Source organism: Schistocerca serialis, chromosome 1 (assembly GCF_023864345.2).
Source record: "Schistocerca serialis cubense isolate TAMUIC-IGC-003099 chromosome 1, iqSchSeri2.2, whole genome shotgun sequence".
Taxonomy (NCBI): Eukaryota; Metazoa; Arthropoda; class Insecta; order Orthoptera; family Acrididae; genus Schistocerca; species Schistocerca serialis.
In genome coordinates, this window is record NC_064638.1 from 33755079 (window position 1) to 33775129 (window position 20051).

A 20051-nucleotide genomic window follows, 5' to 3' on the forward strand; every position below is an offset into this window, starting at 1 on the left:
ATATTAGCTGCATGTATTGTCAAAATTCAGTGACATTTGCTGTGAACCACCCATTGATACTTACAATTATTTCATTAGTTGATTTCTCAGTGAGATCATGGGTACTGTTTTTTATTCCAATACTTGTATCATCTGCAAATAAGACAAAATTTGAATTTTGTGACACTGCATATGGAAGGTCATTAATATATAATAGGAACAACAAGGGACCTAAAATAGAGCCCTGGGGCACCCCTTGTCTGATGGTTTCATATTTCGAATGACTTGGTATGTGGTAAGCCTGATACAGACACACACTGTTTTCTGTTGAAACGATAGGATGAGAACCATGGGCCTGCTACTCCTGTTATCCCATAATATTTTAACTTTTGTATGAGGATATCTGCTTAACACAATCAAAAGCTTTAGCCAGATCACAGAATATTCCAAGTGGAAATAACTTTTGATTTACTGATTCTAATATATCATCTATAAAAGTGGTATTTGACATGTGTGGCCCAAGATCCAGCCCCTATACCTTCATGAACCAGCTGTACCAATCTTCGCTTCCCAATCCTGTTTAGGTGTAGGCCATGCCCAGTGAAACTCCATCTGTTGATAGTCCCGATGGGCACCAGAGAAACATGACCAAAGTTGGCTGTCCTCAGAGCCATCCCTAACCACACACTGATTCGCCTCACAGTTCCATCAAGGTGTGGTCGATCATGATGCCAGAACAGCTCAACAAACGTTGGTGCCATGAGTCAGGAAGCTATCTTGTCCAGGTTACCACCTATGTCATATGCCCCATCCCTGTCCAAACTGTTTCGCACCCCACCCACTACCACTACATGGTCTTCTTTTGTAAAGTCCTTACATAAAGACCCTATATCACATGAATTAGCCCTGCATTTGGCTTGTAGGTACTGGTTGCCTGGTACATTGCCCCTAAACTTTCCTGTAACTGAGGGCCTACACCTCACTCATGGCTACAACCTAGCAGCAGCACTTTCTTCTACCTAACACTTTGTACATTCCTAGGCTTCTTGGCCTCGGTTGAAGTGTGCTGCACATTTCCTGCTCCTACCTGATGCTCTTCTCCACTTAACTCTGTCAGTGGTAGATACCTGTTTTTGGTGTCGATGATAAAACTGTCAGATCGCGTTCTCTTTCTTCCTATCCTCCTACCACCTGCCAGTTCCCAACCACCCTCCTCCCCCTTATCTCCCTTGATCCTTATCAGTTCCTTCCTTGCCTCCTCCAACTGTGCCTGAAGGGTACAGATTTTCCTTTCCTGTTCCCCAATCAAAATATTCCGACTGCATTCTCTGCAGTTCCAGGAGAGAGCCTCTTCTCCAAACATTCACCCCCCCCTGCATCCCCCTCCAGTGAAAATATTTCCTACAAGATTGGCAACAAATCCTTCTACTCACTAGGCTATAACAGCGCCCACATTTCCCACTCGTGGTCAGTTTCGAAAGAATAATTAAGTCTAAAGAATGTTTTAAATTTGTCAAGGACGCAAGATTGGCTGTGTGTAAACAAAAAACCGACTCAAAGGTCTTATGTGCCTTTGTTGTTGTTTTTGTGTTGATTTAGAGATACAATTACAGGAGACTCAGTTAGTAATTACTTTGCTTTTAGAGAATTTACGTTATCAAGCGTGTTTGTTCAGGTTTTTAAACATTTTATAACTCGGAAAATTTAGGCCTAGATCGCGTCTATCTAACTAGTAAACAATACGAAATGTATTAGTTAAATACGATTTAGAAACGTTTAATTAAACTTTTATTGCGACAATAGACACTGATGAAACTAGTAGCTGTCTGTTTTAAAAGAATTTTGCACTACCAAGAAAACTTGAATAGAATTTTTGTGTTTATGTCACGCAAAATTTCGGTTTATGTAGCGATTATCAGGACTTCAGACAACAGGAAGTTTTTTCAAGAACAAGCCTTGCTGGGACGCAAATATTCAGTTATGTTACAAGAACGGACACTACAACAAGTATACAAAACAAAGAAAATTTAAATTTGACACTATTAAGTCTTAAATAAGATCTTTTAGCGGACGGGGAAAATATCTGTAATCTCACCACCTTTAAGTGAAGAATCTAGGAATAAACTACAAACTCACAGGTTTAGAGTAATTAAAGCTGTCAGAGAGAAGTTCAATCAATAAGTCTTCTCGCGAGGCATAGTTCATTTGAATGGAATGAAGACTTAAGAACTGATTCATTTGGAACTGCCCTCCGTCTTGCATTTCACAGTCGTTCGCAGTGTATAATTGTAGATGTAGATCAGGTTGTAATGGAAGAAATAGCCGACACGACAAGAACATCGTATATTTCAGCCAAATCAGTCGTGCGCTCCTGAGGGATATGTATCGTTTTATTTCTTATGCTGGAATGTATTAAATACATAGTTATAACCATTTCAGCAAACTAATTTAACCACTGAAACACAAAATAATAGAAACAATCTGATTTTATCTTAAATTACAACTCTTGCATTCACAATAATTTAGGAATATTTGGTGACATAACTGAATGGAGAGACCGCTAAAATTTCGACAGGAACTGCAGAACAACGATTTCATAGCCTTCACTAGCCACTCAGCACTGACTGGAGCATGGATGTACTCCAAATCACTGTAGCTGCTAAACGACGGCTCGCAGAGGTTATGTTACGCGCGACTGTAAAAAACACACGCATAAAACGTGGCACTCTTCTCTCGCAGGTTCAGAGCGCGCTGGTTATCTCAGACCAAGTTTTCCCTTCTCCAGATACCCATCGATTCTCACGATGAGTCTTGTTTGTGTGCACTTAGTCCGCGACTGAACTTGCTGCAGAAACAGTGTGTTTAACGGCTCTCTGTAGCACTAAAAAAGACGAAACAGTCTTATTACTGCAATGTGTCAGTTTTAATTTCACATTACACGGACGTATATCTTATTTCTTTAAATAATAGTGGGAGAAAAGTAATAACTATCATAGTGTTTCCCAGGAGTTGTGAGTTAAATTATTGCATAGCTGTTGCATTTGTTAAGTGGTTGTATTTATACGGCGACAAACAAGGAAACGAGAAGCATGCAAAAAGCCCTGATGCAACAGTATACTGAGCGAACGTTTTTAGAATGCTAGAAAATGATCGAAAAAACTTTATTCTTCTAGAAAACAAAAAAAATCCATCCAACAGTTGTTGATGTCATCGCAAGTGCGTAATAAGGAAAGTTAGTGTGTCGCTGCCAGGCAATCGATAATGCATTGCAAAACATGAGCTATCGACGCCGGCGTGAGCGCGAGGAGAAGAGAAGAGAGATGACGGCGCGTCTTCCCCGCCGCAGCTCGCGCAGAAGCGACCAATGGCGCTCGCTTTCGCTGCCAAGTTGCGTCGAGGCCTTGTGCTTTTTTCCACGGAAGCGCACGTGCCATTGGCTCGTAGCTTCACTAGGCAGAGCTTATATAAAGACACGCAGAAATGTATACTGGTTCAGTCTTTATCACAGGTGTACTAGGTGAAGCTCTGGTGAGTAAGTTGCGACTTCTTCGGTAGTAAGTTACTGGCTTTAACTTGTTGGTCGCAGACGTAAGGTAGTATGTTCCAAGTGCGTAATTGCTTCACCATATTGTGAACCTACGTGACATTCCGGAGATTGTTTCTGTCATAACATAGATGACGAAGGGTATCGTTGATTCCAGCTGACTGATAATAAACGATTTTTCATCTGTGATTAATTATGGATGCCTGTGCCAGGGATCTAAAACAATTATTAAATAGTAAGACTGGTATATCTCTGAAATTCATGCTTTTTATTAACTTCAAAGTTCTCGAAATCGTTGGAATACTCTTAACTGGTGTGAAGTTATAAGCAGCAACCGCTTTTATCTCTCTCTGTTTGGGACAATATGTATCCTTCTTTCAGCACAGGTTACGATTGATCTTGTGCAATATATCTTTATCAACAGAGAAGATTACATTGTTGATTAGGTCCTTCTGACTTTCGACAAATTTACTATGAGTTTGGTAAAGACGGTCTTTAAAATAATACCAGGTGAAAACACGCTGAAGTCGTAACTTCAAGGGATATGGTAGGCCAGGAAATCAAACATCCTCCAACAATCCAAAGCTACTATACAGAATTTGTCTCTCATCGCCGAACTAATGCAGTTGCCCACTGTGTAGCTGAAAAAATTAGCTAGTTAAGATATTGGATACCGCTTCAACAACTGAGGTAATCTGCACCGTTAATCAAAATAAAGTTTCAGCTATTACATCCAGGTAGTAAATTTGGCGGTCATGCAGTACTCGATATTCTTGAGGCTTGAATCTTGACAATATGTGAAGGTGACCAGTCAGGGAAAACAAGTTTCGTTAGGAAGAGTTTATACCCTTCCAAACTTGAAATATCTCTTTGTCAAATAGCATACAGGGAAAATATCTCTGGAGTGAGCACTCCGTTCCACGCATTTCAACTGTGAATGTCACGTGACTTGAGATAACGCTATTTGTTTACACGTTCTGCAAAGTTCGAATTTCTAATATGACATGTCTTTACGTCGTTTTTACCATTTGCTTATTCGTAATAGATACAAAAAATTACTGATATTTGAGCATGTGGAACAAATAACATTTCCTTTGATGTGGCGAACACAGTATGTTTATCTTTCATGCATCCTTCGACATGTTGTGTTATTTTAGCTGTATTTTGAATAACAGTTTTAAACATGTTATTAAATGCGTAAAATGTGTATTATTGTTGACCAAGTCTTTGCCCATCTGCAACAGTCATTACTGATTGTTGATCTCAGTGTTGATACACATAATAGGCAACTGAAACCCATAGCTTAAAAATTTTCCATTCGTTTGACCCGATGAACGTCAAAGAGAATGTGTAGGAGTTAGACGTTCTTCCTTTTGATGTGTTTCTGATAGCTTAAATCTACTTCATCTGTGGTAGCGTTTATTGTTTTAAACTGGAATATACTTAACATATTTTGTTCTCTAACGTGAAGAAATAGTTCTGTGTTTTATTGTATATGGGCTCTACAATGCGTGCCTTAACAGGTATGAGCGCTTCTTCATCTTAGATACTGTGAAACAAATCTTAATCTACTGCAAGCTCTTTGCTTTCAACATTTTGCGAAGAGATAGTATCGACCAAAACAAGAAAAAATTGTCTAAAATGCATACCTTAAAGAGCTGTGAGCATCTCCTCAGTGGAAGAAACGTGTTTCACAGTAGCGAAGATGAACAGCTGCTGATAGCCCCCAACATATCCATGTTTTCTGGACATTTTTTGTTTTGTTCCGGACTAACACCTCTGAAAATGAAGTAAAGAGTTTGCAGTAGAAGAGGTTTGTTTCACAGTTTAGAAGATGAGGAAGTGCTCATAGCTGTTGAACTATCCTCTTTAGAGAACTTGTTCACTAGGCGTTTTTGCTTCGAATGATCGTCCCTGTAGTATCCTTGTCTACTGAGCATTCGTCCTGGGATACTATATTTGGGGCATATCTGGCTTTGTAGTACATTTATCAAGTTGTTTGATTCACATGTTGATTATTCTGTAATTTCGTGGGCGCTTGTACATCGACTGCTTTAAATAAATACGTCGAAGCAAAATTTCGAGCTACCCTGAAAAAAGAAGAAAAATAATAAATTGAAATAAAATAATGAGCAAGAGGGTGTTTTCTTTCGGGGCACATTAAAACGCACTGGCCTGCTATAATTTGAGTCGCATTGCAACAACGGCAAAAACGTACTAGAACAAGACGTATAAAATCTAAAAATAGTGACTGTTGCCACAGAAAGCTGAAAATTAGTACATATATGCTGTAGTACTTGTCGAAAAGAAGCTAAATGCTAGCAGTTTTTCCTCCTCAAAGCTAAGAGCTTAATCCAAGTGCGCCTGCGAAACGCCAACACCAAATCCACGGCTTATGTAAAGGCAATCTGTCTTACCACCTGTGTAATCAGATACTAAACCTACAGGGTGCTTTACAGATAAATCTTAGGCTTCCTGAAGTCATATGACTAGGGTGGCAATGTAACGTGACTACACAGAATATGTTCTGGGCATCTGAATGCACACTCCATAGATATTTCTACTCTATGGAAAATAGCTTGCATTTGGGACTACCCTGTGGTTTAACTGGTTGCTGCAACTGCATCCGATATGAGTATCGTATGATGGGTCCGTCATTCCTATAAGGCGTTTTGGACAGACTTCCTGAGTGAGAAAGGAAATACCATTCGTATGCATTCGACTGCTTCGTTGCTTGTTCTATGCTAATCGGTATGAGCCTTCATAACCGCAGTGTGTGTAGCAAATCGTACTGACTGTTCTTCTATTTCGAGTTCTGTAGCTACTTTGTACCTGTCATGGTACCCTGTGGGGCAGGTGCAAATTCACCTCTCCCCACCTTCTCCTCGCCAGTAAAACAGTCTTCGCAAAGCTAACTTCCATCCTGTATGCCAAAAAGCCAGGCGTATTAGTTCAGCGTTAAGTCTGAAAGTTGGCAGAACATGATACTGACTAGCAGCAAAAGTAGCGAGTCCATCCGGACTGTTTCGCTATTTGCCTCAAAAATAGTCTATCGATCCCCCCTATATCCCCCCCCCCTCCCCCCTCCCCCTTCTCTTCCTCCAGCCAAGATCATGGATACGCTCTTGCTACATATACGTCTGATATGACCACAGAACTTTGCCCACACATTCAAAAATTTCTTACCTAATACTGCTTGCAAAACTATATTCGTTTGGAACCTATTAAATCACCATACAAACGTGGCCACTTCATAAGACGTACCTGCTAGCTATAGCATACGTGACTCAAGTAGTATTGTTTGCCTGATATGTGTACATATTGTGCCGTTCGCTGTGTTATTCAGTGGTTTGGTATTTAACTAATTTGTAAGTGGAAATGATAATCTTATTTTATTACACTGAGTAATTACTAAATAATTTTTCTCCCGGATAAAGATTTGATCAAGTTGCTAAAGAACTCCTAGTTAACGTCGTGTTCAAGTGTTGTCTGTAAGTTGTGTAAGTGTCACTAAATCACAGTTATCTTCAGCAAAATGATCATTAAAACCACCGAATATCAGCCGCGCACAGCACTGACGTATGTTACCTCAAACAATATTCTTCGCAACACGTGCGTAATTAATTTCGGCTCCATACATCAGCTAGAAAAGTTTGTTATAACGTTCGTGCTATGAGCACTGTTTTTTAAGAACCAATCTGATTCGAATTATTTTCATTAAAATGAGTTCGGGACCACCGGTGCACATTTATTTTTACACATTTGTATCACCTTCGGCATTTATTCTGCAGAGTTACGTAATTTGAATTTGCCGCTGAGATAATTGTTAAGATGGCGGCAGACAATTGATAGAGACTTTCTATTGTTAGAGCAAATAAGTAAATATTTAAAATGGTTATTAAACGCTATAAAATCTACTTTCGTATTGTGCGCTATTTAGACTTCATCAAGCAAACATTTGATTTGTTTCTAAGGAAAACACAGACAAACACGCGATACAAATCGCTATCATCAATGGCTGCGCTCGTTGCAGCGGAAAGAAATAATTAACACAGATAATGCTTACTGAGAGAGGAATTAAAGTTACAAATCATTATTCACTCATATTTATAATAATAATGAACTCTATTTTCAAGTAATAATTAACAAATAATTACAATTTCTTAACAGACCTCAGTTTGATATGCGTCCGCAACTTAACAAAAGCCAACCAACAAAAGGTAAAAAAGAAGGAAGACAAACGCAGATCATAAAAGCAATTTACAATTATCATTGTCTTTGTATGATACACATCGATATGTCCAATTATATCATAGAATATTATATAAATAATTAATATTTATAAGTTTTCACTGTTTTTTCATACGTCGCATAGATAATGTTTATAACTGTTAGAGGCATAATTTCCTCTCGTCGCACTGTAGCCAAAAATTTATCTCGTGGATGTTACAATATTATTTTGCTGTCGGAAAACTAACGTTCAGATTATGCGAATTCTTTCTGTATTCACATTTTCAGTAGTTTTTTAAGATTATCTGGTAACGAGAGGAAGAAAAACCTGATGAATTAAATGTACAACGCTACTGGGAGCTTTGGGAATCCAGAGCCATCTGGAAATTTCAGCTGAAAGGAGAATATACGCGGACGGCGAAACGGTTTTTAAATTTCACGACAAATGACTCTGGGAACGCCTTCTGCTACTCAGTATCCATTAAATGGTGTGGCTTTTTTCGAACTCTTACTGAATTGATAACTTGGCCTGTATAGTGGGGAGGAGCGAGAGTTCGTTTTGCGAAGATCATAAGTTTTTTTTTCCCCAGAAGGGAGGGAGGGAGCGGGGGGTGGAGGTGGGACAACTGCCCACCTCTGCTGTTCATAGGGTGCGCCTATGTACACGTACACACACACACACACACACACACACACACACACACACACACTATTTTCCTGTGTTCTTGCATTGGATTGGCCACATGTCTTCTACATTTGGTTACTTATTAAGTTTAAAAACAAACACCATCCTAACAAGCCTTGAAAGCCCAACGGTACTGGGTACCGACCGGCCGCCGTGTCATCCTCAAAGTTAGGCGTCACCGGATGCGGATACGGAGCGGCATGTGGTCAGAACACCGCTCTCCCGACCGTCGTCCATTTTCGTGACTGGTGCGTACCGTGTTATTAGGTTCTAAAGTTTTCAAGCATCTTTTTTGGACACCATACATATATAGTTACATTTCTGGACGGAAGCTACTGCCGATAAAACAGAAATAGATGTTTAGATCGTTTCGGCGAGCCTGTTCCACAATGCAACAGATAATTCAAATTATCACATCAGAATCATTCAAGTAAAAAATCAACAGTATCATGTTAGTTAAAAGGTCTCTCTGTCTCCATGCGCTGTTGCGGTCCAAAGAGTGGTCGATAGGTGGAAGAGACAGTACTTACACTACAGGCCATTAAAATTGCTACACCACGAAGATGACGCGAAATTTAACCGACAGAAAGAAGATGCTGTGATATGCAAATGATTAGCTTTTCACAGCATTCACACAAGGTTGGCGCCGGTGGCGACACCTAAAACGTGCTGACATGAAAGTTTCCAACAGATTTCTCATATACAAACAGCAGTTGACAGGCGTTGCCTGGTGAAACGTTGTTGTGATGCCTCGTGTAAGAGGATAAATACGTACCATCACGTTTCCGACTTTGATAAATGTCGGATTGTAGCCTATCGCGATTGCGGTTTATCGTATCGCGACATTGCTGCTCGCGTTGGTCGAGATCCAATGACTATTGGCAGAATATGGAATCGGTGGGTTCAGGATGGTAATACGGAACGTCGTGCTGGATCCCAACGGCCTCGTATCACTAACAGTCGAGATGACAGGCATCTTATCCGCACGGCTGTAACGGATCGTGCAGCCACGTCTCGATCCCTGAGTCAACAGATGGGGACGTTTGCAAGACAACAACCATCTGCAGGAACAGTTCGACGGCGTTTGCAGCAGCATGGACCATCAGCTCGGAGACCATGGCTACGGTTACCCTTGACGCTACATCACAGACAAGAGCGCCTGTAATTGTGTACTCAACGACAAACCTGGGTGCACGAGTGGCAAAACGTCATTTTTTCGGATGATTCCACGTGCTGTGTACAGCATTATGATGGTGGCATCCATGTTTGGCGACATCGCGGTGAATGCACATTGGAAGCGTGTATTCGTCATCGCCATACTGGCGTATCACCCGGCGTGATGGTATGGGGTGCCATTGGTTACACGTCTCGGTCATCTCTTGTTCGCATTGACGGCACTTTGAACAGTGGACGTTACATTTGAAATGTGTTACGACCCGTGGCCCTACCCTTCATTCGATCCCTGCGAAACCCTACATTTCAGCAGCATAATGCACGACCGCATGTTGCAGGTTCTGTACGGGCCTTTCTGGATACAGAAAATGTTCGACTGCTGCCCTGCCCAGCACATTCTCCAGATCTCTCACCAATTGAAAACGTCTGGCCAATGGTGGCCGAGCAACTGGCTCGTCTCAATACACCAGTCACTACAGTTGATGAACTGTGGTATCATGTTGAAGCTGCATGGGCAGCTGTACCTCTACACGCCATCCAAGCTGTGTTTGACTCAATTCCCACGCGTATCAAGGCCGTCATTACGCCCAGAGGTGGTTGTTCAAAAATGGTTCAAATGGCTCTGAGCACTATGGGACTTAACTACCGAGGTCATCAGTCCCCTAGAACGTAGATCTACTTAAACCGAACTAACCTAAGGACATCACACACATCCATGCCCGAGGCAGGATTCGAACCTGCGACCGTAGCGGTCACGCGGTTCCAAACTGACGCGCTTATAACCGCACGGCCACACCGGCCGGCAGAGGTGGTTGTTCTGGGTACTGATTTGTCACGATCTATGCACACAAATTGCGTGAAAATTTAATGACATGTCAGTTCTAGTATAATATATTTGCCCAATGAATACCCGTTTATCATCTGCATTTCTTCTTGTTGTAGCAATTTTAATGGCCAGTAGTGTATTAAGGACGGCTGTAACGTGTGTATGATATATAGGCCTAAGGGAGGATTCTGTCCTGTACTTCTCCAGCAATCCTCAAAAACATTTATTTATCACATGCGAAAGAAACGTGATGTATCCTATCTGAAGGCAATCTGGCAGTAGATATAAAATAGTTCAGTGTTAAGACATCCCAGCAGCGTCGCGAGACTTGTCCTCCACTCAGATGTTGTAGCGGCCATAGTTGGGCTTTGCTCACACACGCGATCAATGAGCGTAAATTACACATTAGTCATAGCGCACACCACTTTGTGCTTGACTGTGATGCCGAACGGTACTTTTAACACATTGATGTCTTACGACCAGGAGAATGCTTAGTAAGTTACGACGTCGTAAGCTGACATTTAGTGATTAACTCCATCTGTTGTTGTTGCTAAGTGTTGCAGTTTCTACAGATCCGATGCTCGTTGCATCAGACGAGAGAAACATATTATAAAATGAAATTTTGCGCGGTTTGTGGCTGTTCTCTCTGTAAATTACTTGTTGTTCCACTGTGTATATTAACAAGTCGCATGAAAAGCTGTCGATGTTGTTAATCAATTGTAAAGTGGAAATTTCTTCATTACCCTGCATGCCCGTGTTTTTCCTCCTACCAGAAAACGGGAACTTTCGAGTCGTCCCAGTACAGCTCAGTTACTAACAGCAGTGTTTACGATAGGCTGCGTGAGGCGTTCGTTTCCAGGTGTACCTCATGTTTTTAATCTCTCAGAAAACTCCATAACTTTGAAAAGCGTGTAGGAACAACTCTTTGTGTACGAGTAAACCATGCTCCGCTATAGTTCTTGCTGATTGTGTTCCATAGCTTTCATGGATCGCGGAAATGACACAAAATACGTGAAGTCCAGTTTTTAACGATACGACCGGTTTAGGTCAGAGACCATTTTGCAGTAAAATTTTTTGTCAATAGCAGGAGTTATATACAGGGTGACAACTACTGAGCTACATGAAATAAAATTGTCATAACTTCTGAACGATTTGTTTGCATTCGGACGTTCAAACTGCACTGTTGGCCGTGGGGCATGACGGGAATTAGTATGCGCATAGCTTGGTTTAGCCCCCGTTCATTTAGATGGGGATTGGGTTCGTCAATAAGCGAAACTAGCGCAACTGGTGGACTGAGAATCCGCATTTCGCGATCGAGAATCTCTTCACCCTCAATGTGTGCAATGTCTGGTTACAGAATAATCGGTGCGATATTCCTTGATGGCACGGTGACTACCGAACGGTACGTGAAGGTTTTGAAAAGTAATTTCGTCCACAACAACACAAAACCCTGCGCTACATCGGAGGAAGGCAGCGGCAAACCACATTCGCAAGGACCTCGCCAAGAGCGGCGTTCATGAACCTGCTCCCCATCGCTCATGTCATTAGTATGGAACTACTTTGGCTTTTTATGTACGCAAAAACACTGCTTTTTCTTGTTTTCCAAATGTGTTTCGGCACCTCTGTGCTATCATCAGGATTTTGTTGATTGAAAAATGTAAGAAGTGAATATATTTTACGTTGTAACTAATCTAACAAAGTGAGAAAGTTTCTATTCGTTTTTCTTATTACCGTGATGTTACATTATACGGTTTTGTAGGACCATCTGTATGGTGCCCTGCAATCATTGCTTGTCATCTCCAAACCAAACGATGTAAATGTGATTTCTTTAGGACTCACTTTGTTAAATCAGTTACAACCTATAATATGTTCACTTTTTACAGTTTTCAGTAAACTAAACCCGCTGATGATGGCACAGATGTGACGAAACATGTTTGGGTAACAAGAAAAAACAGTGCTTTTGCATAAAAGGCGGAAGCTATATCCAATAATTAAACTGCAGACACGGAAAGAAAGACAAGAGCTGCAGATTCAAGAAGATAAAAATATATCTTTGTGAATATTTTGTAGCTTTGTTCCCCAATTCGTAGGATACATTTGTCTTAATTATATGAGTATGTAATTACACATCATTAAATCAAAACATTTACAGTTAAAGCATTTATTCACTCAACATGTTCATGGCCTATAAGTGCTCACTTCTAGACCAGCAACTTTTATTAAAAGAATTTATTACGTAAATTATTCTTATTATTATTATTTCAATGTTCTGGCACTCGACTTCTTGTCATTCGCCGCCTTTATTCCCAATACAATTTTGTCAAATCTGAATTACACTCACGTAATTTTCTACACTCTTATAAATGTTTGTTGTTCGTGATCGAACCAATCTTATGACAAAGAACAAATTCTGGAGACTGCAGTATGGAGATCATATGCAGGTGGGCTGCCAAAGAGCCGTGTCCAACAGTCAAGCAGAATATGAAACTTCCTCGCAGATCAAAACTGTGTAAAGGACCGACACTCGAACTCGGGACCTCTGCCTTTCGCGGGCAAGTGCTCTACCAACTGAGCTACCCAAGCGCGACTCACGACCCGTCCTCACAACTTTAATTCTTCTAGCAGAATATGTCTAGCCGGCTGGAGTGGCCGTGCGGTTCTGGGCGCTACAGTTTGGAGCCGAGCGACCACTACGGTCGCAGGTTCGAATCCTGCCTCGAGCATGGATGTGTGTGATGTCCTTAGGTTAGTTGGGTTTAATTAGTTCTAAGTTCTAGGCGACTAATGACCTCAGAAGTTAAGTCGCATAGTGCTCAGAACCATTTGAACCATTTTAGAATATGTCTTCAGCTTCTCTTCTCGGTCCATCAGACAGTACCGAGTCCCGTGCGTGTGAGGCATAAGAAGGTACCCTTCTTATGCTTCATTCGCACGGGATCTCGCTTGCTACTTGATAAATTTGCTGAATTTTTTACATGAATGGTACAACTCTCTCGTACGCAATCAAGGTATAATCTGATATTCACGTTTGTATGGGCCATATTAAGGCTAATTAATTTTATGAAGAATCCGTCTTAGTTTTTTTTTTTTGCTCCGGAAGATGGGATTTGAATCCTGAAACCTGGGTCTTGTGTTCGATTTTTTTGATCCAAATAAAGGATTTATCAACTGGAGCGGATTTATTCATCATGAAAAATTTAGCAACAGTTCAGAATAGCCCGCCAAAAGTTTACTACCGGCTCTCCATTAGTTTTTTTCCAGATCTTTCCCTCACGTGAAATTTTATTGGATCATTTTAATTCTTCTTGAAATATGTTGTTGGTTGGTTGGGGATAGGCAACCACACACTGAGGTCATCGGTCCCATCAGATTAGCGAAGGAAGTCGGCTGTGCCCTTTCAAGGGAACCATCTCAGCATTAAAAATGTGTTATTAATAAAGCGTTTCACTGCAAAATACGACATGTTAGTTTCCCCAATCTGTTTAATTTTTGGTCTTTTTTGGCCAGAAAATCTGAATTTTTATTACAATCTAAGTCACAGTGAAATGGTACCCACTGAACTACAGTTGTTTTGTTCTCCTGTCGTAGACGTTTAATTACTTATTGGGGCTCCTTTAACGTGAACGACTTTTTGGATCTTGTGTGCTGATAACTGCCGATATTACTGCTCCGGAATCACAAAATATAACTTCTTTGTAGACTGTGCGTACACAGCTGTTTAGCTGACTTGTTGCAGTTCTCATGGCTTCAATTTCACCTTCGAAGTGCAAACGGTACAGTCTTAAGGCTTGATAGAAAGAGAAAATTTTACTGCATATTCTTACGCTACCGTTTCCTTCTTTTTTCCGTTAATTAACCATTTGTGTAGACTGGAACCACTGAACTTCAGTGTATCTCAGATTTATTGTTTCCAGTGCTGTAACTCTCATCATTAATTTATCTGCTTCATTTTTTTTTTTTGTAATTAACCATTATGTCCAGCTGGTAATGAAACTAAATGGTTCAAATGGCTCTGAGCACTATGGGACTTAACATCTGATGTCATCAGTCCCCTAGAACTTAGAACTACTTAAACCAACTAACCTAAGGACATCACACACATCCATGCCCTAGGCAGGATTCGAACCTGCGACCATAGAGGTCGCGCGGTTCCAGACTAAAGCGCCTAGACCCGCTCGGCCACTACGGCCGGCAATTCATGAAGTGCCTAGGTCAATGAGAACTCCATTTTGCAACAGTATTCCTAACTTTTGTTGCGCAGTGTATATTTTTATTTATTTAATCTTATGGCTAGGGCCCCCCGTCGGGCAGACCACTCGCCAGGTGACGGCCTTTCAGTTTGACGCCACTTCGGCGACCTGCGCTCGATGAGGGTGATAGGATGATGATGAGGACAGCGCAACACCCAGTCCCTGGGCGGAGAAAATTCCCCGACCCAGCCGGGAATCGAACCCGGGCCCAGACGACTGACAATCCGTCACGCTGGCCATTCAGCTACCGGGGGCTGACAGCAGTGTATAATAATGACTTGCCACTCAATATTTGTGAATATGCAGAGGTGGTTCTTTTTGCTAATGATACAAGTATAGTAATCACACCCAACAAACAGGAACTAGCTGAGAAAATTGTAAATAATGTCTTTCATAAAATTATTAAGCGGTTCTCTGCAAATGGATTCTCATTAAATTTTGAGAAAACACGATATATACGGTTTTGTACAGCAAATGTCGTAATACCATTGATAACTATAAACTTTGAACAGAAGTCTGTTAGTAAGGCAGACTATTTAAAATTTCTGAGTGTGTGCACTAAACAGAAGTTGAATTGGAAGAAACACGTTGATGATCTGCTGAAACGTTTGAGTTCAGATACTTGCACTATTATGGCTATTGCAAAGTTTGGTGATACAAGTAAATTAGCCCACTATCCCAATTTTCTTTCACTTCTTTCATATGGCATCATGTTTTGGGGTAATTCATTATTAAGAGAAATAGTATTCATTGCACAAAAGCGTGTAATCATTATAATAGCTGGATTCACCTTGCACATATTGAAGCAGCTAAGAATACTCACAGTTCCTTCACAATACATATATTCACTTTTGAAATTTGTTATTAATAACCCATCCCAAATCAAAAATAATGGCAAAGTGCATAGCTGCAACACTAGAAGAAAGGATGATCTTCACTATCCTTGGTTAACTGTGACTTTGAACAGAAAATGGTGAATTATGCTGCCACAAAAGTCTTCGATCATTCATCAAATAGCGTTAAAGGTCTGACAGATAGCTAACCAGTATTTTAAAAATTATTCAGAGAATTTCTAAACGACTATTCCTTCTACTGAGTACATGAATTTTTAGATATGAAGTAGTAATTGTAAAAAACAAAATTATTATATCGTGTAAAGAAATCTTATGTTAAACTAACACGGTCCCCATCATTACGAAATGTCGTAGTCATGATCTATAGAACAAGTATTAATGTAATGTTCGTTAAAAAACTAGGACAGTAAAAAAATGCACAGTTTCAGAACACAGCAAACCTTGTACTACTTTAATGTTCGGGTGATTCCACATCTTTTTAATTTCTCCTAGATAATAACTCAATATAAAACACATATAGCCATATGTCTAAATGGTGTAATATTAATTTAATAAATGCTGGATAAAGCGGCGGTTCCAAACATTCAAATCATAGTTGACATCACAGTAAACAACTAAAGCCTTCTGTAGGTTTTCCACACAAAATATATGGCCCCTGTCAGTGCGTATTGATTTACACATCAATAGTAGTCAACGTGGTCCCTACCGCCCAGTAATGGGCGTTCTAGCTTTGATGGTGGGCGGCAGGGGTTTTAAAAACATTTTCACTAAGTTTTTCATAAGAATGTGACAAAGTATTTGGTAAGTAACTACAGTGAAGACCCAAGGAAACTGGTCCACCTCCCTAATGTACTTTTTGTCCCCTCCCCCCCCCCCCCCCCCCCGCAGAATTGCCGTAACACGACGTGGCATGGACTCGACTTATGTCTGAAGTAGTGCTAGAGGGAACTGACACCATGAATTCTGCAGAACTGTCCAAAACTCAGTAAGAGCACGAGAGGGTGGAGATCTCGTCTGCAAAGTACGTTGCAAGGCATTCCAGATATGCTCAGTAATATTCATGGACGTGTGGGGTGTCGCATTGTCCTCCTGAAATTGCCCAATGCACAATGGACATGAATGGATGCGGGTCATGAGGCAGGATGCTTACGTACTTGTCACCTCTCAGAGTCGTATGTAGATGTATGAGAGATCCTGTATCATTCCAACTACATATGCCCCACACCATTATAGAGCCTCCACCAGCATGAACAGTCCCCAGCTGACATACATGGTCCATGGATTCATGAGGATGTCTCCATACCCTACACGTCCATCCGCTCGATTCAATTTGAAACGAGACTGGTCCGACCAGGCAACATGTCTCCAGTCATCAACTGTGGAATGTCGGTGTTGACAGGCCAGGGGAGGCGTAAGGTTTTGTGTCGTGCAGTCATCAAGGGTACACAAGTGGGCCTTTGGCTCCAAAAGTCCACATCGATTGTGTTTCGCTGAATGGTTAGCATGCTAACACTTTTTGATGGCCCAGCATTGAAATGTGCATCAGTTTGCGGAAGGGTTGCACTTCTGTCACACTGAACGATGCTCTTCAGTCGTTGTTGGTCCCGTTCTTGCAGGATCTTTTTCCAGCCACATCGATGTCGGAGATTTGATGTTTTACCAGATTCCTGGTATTGACGGTACACTCGTGACATGGTCGTACGGGAAATTCCTAACTTCATCGCTACCACGGAGTTGGTGTGTCTCATCGCACTTGCGCCGACTATAACACCATGTCCAGACTCACATAAATCTTGATAACCTACCATTGCAGCAGCGGTAACCGATCTCGCTTCAGTGTATTGCTACATGCTTTCACTTCCTGTAACTCTGCTTTGTAAGTTTTATAAACTATTGTCACGGCCCTACTTATAAATCACCATTACTGTGGTAACGGTGAGCGTCTAGAAACTTTTACTAGCGACAGGTAAAAAAGATTGACTACCTGCGTTAAATATCAACAGGTGTGACAGAGGCGTACTTCACTTACGGCAAATGTTGGGCATGACTGCTGTATCCAGGGAAACTCGGTTTTCCGCTCAGTATACATGCTGGTGCACCCAAGCTCTTTTTTTGGTATTTCCTTCAACAGAACGATTCGCGCACTTAAACTAAAATCCATTTTGAACAATGAACATGTTACAGTATACGTCCATCGGTACACTAGGTACCCGTTTATTTTGGCGGGTGGGTGGCAAAAATTCGACAGTGGCCTCGCTTTCCTACAACTAGAGTACGTGTATAACAAAAGAGACAAGTGAGGTATTCTTTTACTACAGTGACGAGGCAGCTTTAACTGTCAACTTGCCTAGATGTCTCCCCCTCCTCTCCCCCCCCCCCCCTTCCATCAGGACTCAGTTCAAGGTCTACGACTTTGTCTTTGTCTTTGTCTTTGTGCAAACAGGCAATTAGCCTGGATTCTATGAGCTACAGATTTTTTTTTCCTTCCAAATATCGACTTCAGTCCACCTGCCTTCGATTCTTGAGAGCAATTCTAATCTTTTGAAAATACAAGAATTTTACGTTACAATGAAGAAATAGGTACCTTTTAGCATTTTAAAGCTAAAATAGGCGTTAACGTCGAAAAAGTCTGTTTCAGGCGTTATAAAATCAATACTTTTTTAGGTTAATTAGTTATGAAAGGGGTAAGTACATGTTTATTTGCAACAAGGAACTCAGAAAAAGAATAAGTTTTAACCTAAGGGTCCGCAATCTACTAATGAAGTACGTTCACCCCTTAGGTATCCAAATAATCTATGTTAAAAAATATTGATTTTAAATTATCAATCGTTGTGTATTTTCTGTCAGATTTAGTTCTGTGTTCAACACGGTCTCAGACTAGTGGTATCAGTTGAGCTAATTATATCGAAAATGGCAGTTTCAGAATCTTGCCTCCTGTTAGACACAACATCGTACAAGAGCTGCCACCACCTCAAGTGTTCATTTCCCGACTTTTGTTTCCTGATCTCAAAATAAGCCTCCTCCACAGTCTGTTTAATTTTGACATGATGATTTGGGAACCATGTACGTTTTCTCTCATGTTCACGTCTCACACTCTGGCTGTTATTGCTAGGTTTGTCTTACGAAGGGACTTCCGTGTATCTTGGCAGGCCAAGTACGTTTTACTGAACGCTGTACAACACTTCAAAGTGACACAGATACGTGACAGTATTCTTCAACACAGCAGAACGGTCGGAACAGCCTGCTATTTGAACGTCCTTATGGTTGGAAATCTACTTGTCCCTCTATGTTCTTTCAGCTTCCCAAAGAGGTGGAAATCGCAAGGTGTAGGATCTGGACACCCTGATCACCATCACACATGTCTGTGCGGCGATGGTCAAATTGTTGACACCATTTCACTACCGCTGGACGCGACATTGTATTTGGTCCACATATCGGTACTATCTCATTGTGAGCCTGTGTCAGTTTAGACGTTGCCCACAAGACTCGCACTGCCCCGCATACTTCAGCCTTGGGGTCCGTTACTAGCTGTCGCGCCATTTCATTCCCACAATCTGGTCCACCTGTTGTCCGTACTGCAGCACAACCACAGTCTAACATGGTCTTTTTTTCGCACTGCTGTCGGCTGTCAAGTGACACTTCTCAGTACGATTTCGGGTGAGTGCGAATGCTATGATTTATATTGATCTGTAACATAGTTTTACAATAGAGAGCGTATGAAGTGCCATAAAAATCGAAAGTAACTCAAAAACGACACTACGTTTCTCATTCTTCAGTTTCTTAAGGACCCTGGGAGGTATGAAACTGTAGATTACAGGACTGTTCCTCTACGATTCTTTTGTAACGTATGGATACTTATTGAAGAAAGTCATTCTCCTTTAATAACAAAAAATTGCCAGTAAACACTGGAAGACCCGACCTTTTACAGAAAGCAGGGAAGAACCCAGTTCCACAATTGTTGCTACATCTGAGCCACAAACGACAAGAATCTTCAACATATTCGCGTTTGAAGCAAAAGTAATCACATTTACAAAAGTATTCGTACGTCAGAAACTCGAATGAAGTCTAAGAATAAGCGAATCATTAGACTCCATATCAGAAAAAAAAAATATACATCAAGGGAAGTGCCTATCACAATAAAAAAAGAACGTACAGCAACAGAAATATATACTTCTTGTGCATTAAATATGTGTTTATATTCTCTTGCTATCAGTGAAGTAAGCTGTGGTTATTCACAAGTTCAAAGATGTTTCTTCACGAACAAGTTGTAGCCTACGTCACTGAATCACTGAAATTCGACTGTTTTTAGATTTATTTCACGATAATTCATGTCCCTTGGTAATTTAGTCGGCCACGGAACGCAAACATATAACAGTCTTTTTGTTAATTAATCATTAAAATAAGCCGCGCGGGATTAGCCGAGCAGTTAAAAGCGCTTCAGTCATGGACTGTGCGGCTGATCCCAGCGGAGGTTCGAGTCCTGCCTCGGGCATGGGTGTGTGTTTGTCCT

The 20051-nt window shown here is 41.0% G+C and overlaps 1 protein-coding gene across 1 annotated transcript in view; it reads left to right on the forward strand.

Annotated features, from left to right (window-relative positions):
- Nucleotides 1-3372: 3372 nt before the first annotated feature.
- LOC126456940 (uncharacterized) overlaps nucleotides 3373-20051 on the forward strand; it is a 60000-nt gene continuing 43321 nt past the window's right edge. The window contains exon 1 of the mRNA XM_050092878.1: nucleotides 3373-3507. The gene's annotated coding sequence lies outside the window, so the exon portion shown is untranslated. The remainder of the gene's footprint in view (nucleotides 3508-20051) is intronic.